This window comes from Jatropha curcas, chromosome 1 (genome assembly GCF_041381405.1).
Source record: "Jatropha curcas cultivar XTBG-Jc1 chromosome 1, XTBG_Jcur_1.0, whole genome shotgun sequence".
Taxonomy (NCBI): domain Eukaryota; kingdom Viridiplantae; phylum Streptophyta; class Magnoliopsida; order Malpighiales; family Euphorbiaceae; genus Jatropha; species Jatropha curcas.
In genome coordinates, this window is record NC_143151.1 from 9145405 (window position 1) to 9152890 (window position 7486).

Sequence of the window (7486 nt, forward strand, 5' to 3'; positions counted from 1 at the left end):
ATTATGATACTGATGAAGAAGTTAGAGAAGAGGAAACGCATATTGACTTGCCAAATCACAATCTTGATTTTTTTTTCATTTCCTAACCTCAACCTCTACCCGAATTCTCAAGTGAATGAGATCAGTTTTTCTTTGACATAAATACTGAACCATTTATAGGAGATGATGGCGATACAGAGGAAGGTTAGTCCAGTTCATTGTTTATAATGTTCAATTTTGCCAAATTATAACAGGTTTTTTTTTTTTTTTTGAATTGTTGATTAAAGCTCATTTCACTTTCTTCCATTCAATTGGATTATAAATGATCTGAATGAATCTCTTTTCACATATTCATATATTTCATCTGCTTTACAATTTATCTTATAAATTTCACTGCAAAACATGTTTCATCTAGAATATTGTATTTAGCCAATGTTTTGCTTATACATTTTATGGCTGTGATTTGTTAAGATTTTGGAAAATGGCAACAGAGTTGCACATATTCATATGTTTTCCTTAGAATTTGCTGGTCATGTTGCTGTTGCTTTTTAAGGTTTTATATACTTACTCTTTTAATGTTGGCTTGAGTAACTTACTCTTTTAACGTTACTAGCAAAATATTTTTTACTTTCTTCTATTAGCTTATTTTTTTCTCAATATTTAATCATAGTCTTATATGCTTAGGTTTCATTTTGCATTATTTTAATAGATGAGAATGAAATATATAAAGGGCTATTGCAATCACCAAGTCACAATCAAACAAGAAAAAATGTGTAATGATGAACGCCGAGCCATATATGATATGCTTCTACAAAAAAAGTATTGATGGAAAATTAAGAGAAGAAGTGACAACTATGGTGGCATCAAACTTTAATGTTCGTATACATACTGTTCAACGCATTTGGAAATAATCGAAAAATGGAGAAAGACAAGCTTTTGTATCACAAAGAAAGACAGGAAATTATGGTCGCAAGAGAATTGAGTTTGACTTTAGCAGAATCCATGAGGTCCTTGTACATAAGAGAACAACTATTCGGTCTCTAGCTTGTTCTTTAGACATGAAAAAGAGCACAATGTTTAGATGTCTCAGATTAGGACATATACGACGACATTCAAATGCTATAAAACCTTTTTTGAAGGTAGAAAACAAGAGACCTCGATTGCAGTTTTGTATATCAATGCTTGATAATGGTAGCATACAACGTGATCCAATTTTCAGTGGGATGTATAACATCATTCGTATCGATGAGAAGTGGTTCTATATGACAAAAAAATCTGAGACTTACTACTTTTTACCGGATGAAGAAGATCCATTACGCAATTGTAAAAGCAAAAATTTTATTGGAAAATTCATGTTTTTAGCTCGTCCAAGGTTTGATGCACAAGGAATTAAGCTTTTCTCTGGAAAAATTGGTGTATTTCCTTTTGTTACAATGAGCCGGCTAAAAGGACGAGCGTCAATAGAGCTGCAGGTACTCTAGAGACAAAACCGATAACTTCAGTAAATAGAGAAGTTATAAAATCATACTGAATTGAAAAGATTATACCTACTATCAAGGCAAAATGGCCAAGAGAGGATTCAAATTTTCCAATATTTATTCGGTAAGATAACACAAGAACACACATTGATCAAAATGATGAAGAATTTTGCCAAGCTGCTAAACAAGATGGATTTGATATTCATTTGATGTGTTAACCTCCAAATTCTCCAGATTTAAATGTTTTAGATCTTGAATTTTTTTCAGCAGTTCAATCCTTACAATACAAGGAATCACCGAAGACTATTGATGAGCTCGTATCTGCAGTTATGAAGTCCTTTAAAGCTTTTCCAGCAGGAAAGTCCAACTGTATATTTTTGACATTGCAATCATGCATGATAGAAATAATGCGAGCAAAAGGTTCGCATAGGTATAAGATTCCACCTATTAAAAAAGCAATTTTAGAAAGGGAAGGGAAGCTTCCTACCCAAATGAAATATTCAAATATGGTCCTGCATCGGTACAAGAGGTTCTCAATTATTTAAGTTAAAGAGTGTAAAAGCTTTAATTATTTAACTTAAAGGTTCTTGTCATTTATTTTAGTTTTGGAGTATTTAAGAAATATGGCCTCCATGTATTTCACTCTTATATTTGATGCAGTTCAATTATTTTCGGTAAATGCTTTTTTTGGTTTTCTTGCTTATTTTCTTTATTTAATGGGCTTGGATGATTATTAATTTAGTTTCTAATTTTTGTAGTAAATGAAACTATTTAGTTACTTATTGATAACATCATCTAATGCTTGTCCATATTCATTGATGACTAAAATCTTATTCTTTGTCAAATGATGCCAACAATTATATTAGAAAAAGACTATTGTTTTGTAGTTTCTTCTATTTCTCAAGACAATATGTTTGTGTCTTCCTGATAATTAATTTGTACAAGTGTTCAAAAATGTGTTCTTTTGACAGGTAAACATCACCTTTTTAATGATTTGTTAAAATGACTAAATATTATGTTTTGGTTGATATTTGTTTTGCAATTGTTATGGTTGAAATACCAAACCTTATCATATTTCCACGACAAATTACTATGCCTTTGACCTAAAATATGGCATACTATGATGTACACTTTGTCCATTTTTATGAAAGAAACCTTTGCTTTGGTTATAGAATAATAAAAATAATGGTAATACTAATGACTATTACTCCATAGAATTGACTGTATTTTTTTTGTACTTCTCCTACTGCTAAAATGTTTTGTATGAGTGAGTGCAGTTAGAGGAAAGCATGAGGTGCTGTAAGTTTATACTGAGAATACAAACTGAAAAACCAAAACCAAGATTTTCTTTTAGTCAAAATTTCAAATTTTTAATTAAGATCTTTTTAATTTTTTTTTTTTACAGCGATTTTCGCAAGTGTACAAAATCGCAACAAGTAATATAGAATGAGAAGAGTATCGTTTCCACAGGGATTGTATACCAAGTACCAAAATTATGTTAATCTACTATTATTTAGACGGCAATATAGGGAATTATATTTAAGAACTAACTTTAATAAATAAAAGAGAATAAGAAGAAATCAAGCAAGGCAAATTTTGATTAAAAGAAATCAAGGTTTACAAGCTACTAGGGATTTTAACTTCACTAAATTCTATTCAATTTATTCTATTAGTTTGATAATCAATTTTAATTGTTCAAGTAGGGAAAACAACCCTAAAACCACTAACAATCTCTCCCGATGTATTGTTAGCTATTTTAACCCAGTCTGATTACTATCTTCCAATAACGCAATCAAACATGAATTAAATCATTAAGTTTTATGGTTTGTTTATGAATTCATAACCTAAGGTCATTAACTTATGAAAACCCCCCATGAGTCAAACCATATAGCTTCCGCATCAAATTATTATTCTCATGTACTTTATTACCCTATTCTTATCAAAAACCTGTTTCCCGATAGTGATTAATGAAATAAATCAACCCAGGGGAGAAATTCTGTTTGAAAGCATTAAGTTCAATAATAAATTACATTATGAACAGGGAAAAAAAAATCTAATATTATAAATTGGAATCAAAATTAAGCTACATCAAATCCCTAGTATGAGAGTTTTAGTTCAACATAGTAATAATAAAACTCAATTAAACTTGTAAATAATTTCATAAAAAAATAATAAGCAAAAAGAGAGTTTAAAAATAAAACCTAATCAACGATAGGCTTGAACAGCTTCCTTGAATCTTAACGCCAACTTGAATGCTTGAAGCCTTGGAGAGAGAGAGAGAGAGAGAGAGAGAGAGAGAGAGAGAGAGAGAGAGAGAGAGAACTATATAGAAAATAATAGAACAAGAGAAGGAATATATAATGAATGGCTCCCCTTTTACAATGAATCTGTTCCATTTTTATATAGACCTCTTGGGAGAAAATCCGACTTTGTTTAGGAAATAACATCTTCATTAAGTAAGAAATCTTTTGGAAATAAGAAACTGTTTAAGCTTTCGATTTTTTTCTCAATTAGGACTCTCTCATGTGCCTAAATAGGATTAGAACTTGATTTGCACATCAGGAAAATATCTGAGGTGGGCCCATGCAAGTGGTAGGGACTGGCTGGCGTTTTCGACTCAAAACAATAATTGATTTTTAGCACGGGCATGCTATGAGGCATGGGCAGGGCGTGCTAGAGCCTAAGTGTTTTGCCTTATTTTGCTCTTTTCTGTACCAAAATCCTACAAATTTCCTTAAGATCAAGCAAATTATTATAGAACCAACAGATAAGATTAGTATGAGTTAGTTATTCTTGATATGCATAGAGTTGTATTTAGCTGTAAACTTTATCACTTGTAACCAAATCGGTTGTGAGGATATATGCTGTATAAATACAATTTTTTGTGAATAATAGAAATATAGTTCACAACCTATTTTCTGTGTATCTCTCTTATATGGTATTAGAGCTGAAAACCCTCTGGTTTTCGTTGTCGATCTAAATTTTTTTTTTTTAAGGAAGTACTTATTTATTTTGTTACTGAAGCTATCTTGATTCGATGGCTTCTTCATCTAATCTCCCAAATATTGTTCACTCTACTGGTAGAACTCCGGTTTCTTTCAATGCTACTCAGTTTCCCTTGAAGCTTACACAATAAAATTATCCTGCATGGAGAGCTCAAATTGTGCCTGTGCTTAACGGACACAACTTGATGGGGTATGTGGATCGATCTCTGCCTTGCCCTTCACAGACTATTCATAAGATGGGAAGGATGAATTCAATAGGGATTATGAGTTTTGGATCTGTCAAGATCAATTAGTTCTAGCTGCTATTATTGTAGCAACGAGTTTTTCAGCAATGCATATTGTCTCATCTGCCTCTTCCTCTGCCGATGCTTGGGACAAAATTCAATCTTCCTGTGCAAACCGTTCTGCTACAAGGATTCTTTCTCTTCATGAGAAACTTGCTAATTTAAAACGTGAGAACAGATTTCTCTCTGAATATTTACAATCTGTTAATTCTATTTTAGAAGATCCCTCTCTCTCAGGACATCCAGTCTCTAATGTCGATTTGGTTATACATGTGCTTAATGGTGTTGGCCCTGAATTCAGGGATATTGCAGCAGTAGTAAGGGCACGTGATTCTGTTATCTCTTTCGACGATCTTCAAGATAAGCTCCAAGCACATGAGCTGTATCTAAAGAAAGTTGATTCTTATGATCCAATGCTTATCATAGCTAATAGTGTTTGGAAAGGCCATCATTCTCGTCACAGTTCAAGAGGTGATAATCAGGGGTTTTCTGTAGAAAATTCCAATTCCCCAGGTTCACAGTTTTATGTGGATCAGAATTATCGAAATAATTCGACAAAGAAAGGAGCTGGTGGGTCAAAGGTTGTATATCAGATATGCGAAAGACCTGGTCATAGTGCAAAGCAATGCTTTCGTGCAAAGAATTTTTTTCAAAGATAATTTCCCTCAGCCGAAAGCTAATCATGCTACTGCTCAAGAGCCTCCTAATTGGATCTTAGATACAGTGCCTCTCATCATATCACTAATGATTTGCAGAATCTGTCTTTCCATGCGCCCTATGATGGTCTTGATGAACTGCACCTCACTGATGGTAAAGGTTTACAAATAACGCATGTTGGTTCCCAATTAATTTCTTTTCCATTAAAAACATGTTCCTTGAATAATGTCTTATGTGTTCATCGTGGTAAAGAGAACTTTATCTCTGTTTCCGCTTTTTGTCTGGCTAATAATGTTTCTATTGAATTCTTCTTTGACTGTTTACTTGTTAAGGATCTGGTCACGGGGGAGATAATCACAAAGGGGCAAATTAAGCACTCACTTTATCGTCTTTCTTCACTTTCTAAAGATCGGTCTCCTTTTGCTTCTCATTCCGCTGTTCGTGGTTCGTCGTATGTTTGGCATCAACGTCTTGGTCACCCTACTGCTAGACTCAGTCATTATGTTCTGTCTAAATTTCATTTGCCTGAGTTGTCTACTGGTTTAGATTGTAATTCCTGTCACTGTAATAAGAGTCATAGACTCGCCTTTGGTCTTTCTTCTCTTACTAATATTCGCCCATTAGAAATGTTGTACTCTGATTTATGGGGCCCAGCTCCAATTCAGTCAATTGATGGTTTTAGATATTATTTAATATTCACTATACAAAGGATATTTGGTTTTATCCTTTAAAAGCCAAATCTGATGTTGCCACAATTTTTCCAGTTTTCCAGAAACTAGTTGAGAATATGTTTTGAACTAAGATTGTTAGTGTCTATACCGATGGGGGAGGTGAATATATTGCTTTAAAAACAATCTTCCAAAATCATGGAATTTCTTATCTTAAAACACCACCTCATACACCTTAACATAATGGCACCGTAGATCGTCGTCATAGGCATTTAGTGGAAACTGGACTTACAATATTGCAGTCTGCCTATTTACCATCAAAATTTTGGACTTATGCTTTTCAGGTAGCTACTTACCTTATTAATCGGCTTCCCACACCTATTCTTCAAATGCAGTCTCCATTTCTTAAGTTATCTCATAGGCAGCCTAATTATAGTAAACTAAAAATCTTTGACTGTTTGTGTTATCCCTATCTTAGGTCGTATGCTCATCACAAGTTTGAAGCTAAGTCCAAACCTTGTATCTTTTTGGGATACTCCTTAAGTCAAAGTACATATCTTTGCTATGAATTACAGAGTCAAAAGGTTTATGTATCTCGTCATGTTCTCTCTGTGGAAAATAGCTTTCCTAGTGCAAAACTTTGGTTGCAGAACACGAGTACAGCTGACTGGTATGATTTTCCTAATTCTAAAACGATGTTGTCCAGGTCCTCTCACTTACATTCAGATTCCAATACGACTAGTATGACGTTGTTTCCATCAAATGGTTTTAATCTTATACCATTCAATTCTAGGGATTCCTCGAGTCCATCTGTAATTCATTCCGCAGATGATTCATTCCAGTCTTCGTCTTCTTCTGAATTAGGTTCTTCATCAACGTCCTCTGGGTCTTCGTTGTCGAGTTCTTCTTCCCAGTCTCCATCTCCCTTCAATCGTGAGTCTTCTTCATCTACATCCACTGAATCATTGTTGTCCTCAAGTCCTGCCTCTATTCCGTCTCAGCCAGTTCACACCCATCCAATGGTCACGAGGTCTCAAAATAATATTTTCAAACCCAAGGTCAGTCACTCAGCTACAAAACATCCTTTGCCACCAAGTCTGGAACCAACATGTGTGTCTCAAGCTCTGAAAATTCCAGAATGGAGAAAGGCAATGTCTTCTGAATTTGATGCTTTAATGACTAATGGAACTTGGGAGCTTGTTCCTCTTTGCAATGATCAAAATTTAATCGGCTGTAAGTGGATTTTTCGGGTAAAAAGAAATGCAGATGGTTCACTTGATAAATACAAGGCGCGATTGGTAGCAAAGGGATACAATCAGAGGCCTAGAGTGGATTTTGGAGATACTTTCAGTCCAGTCTTAAAGCCAGCAACGATTCATATAGTTTTGACAGTGGCAGTTTTGAACAAGTGGAGT

The 7486-nt window shown here is 34.0% G+C and overlaps 1 pseudogene; it reads left to right on the forward strand.

Annotated features, from left to right (window-relative positions):
* The first annotated feature begins 742 nt into the window (after positions 1 to 742).
* Positions 743 to 2002, forward strand: LOC149498955 (uncharacterized; annotated as a pseudogene).
* Positions 2003 to 7486: the final 5484 nt, after the last annotated feature.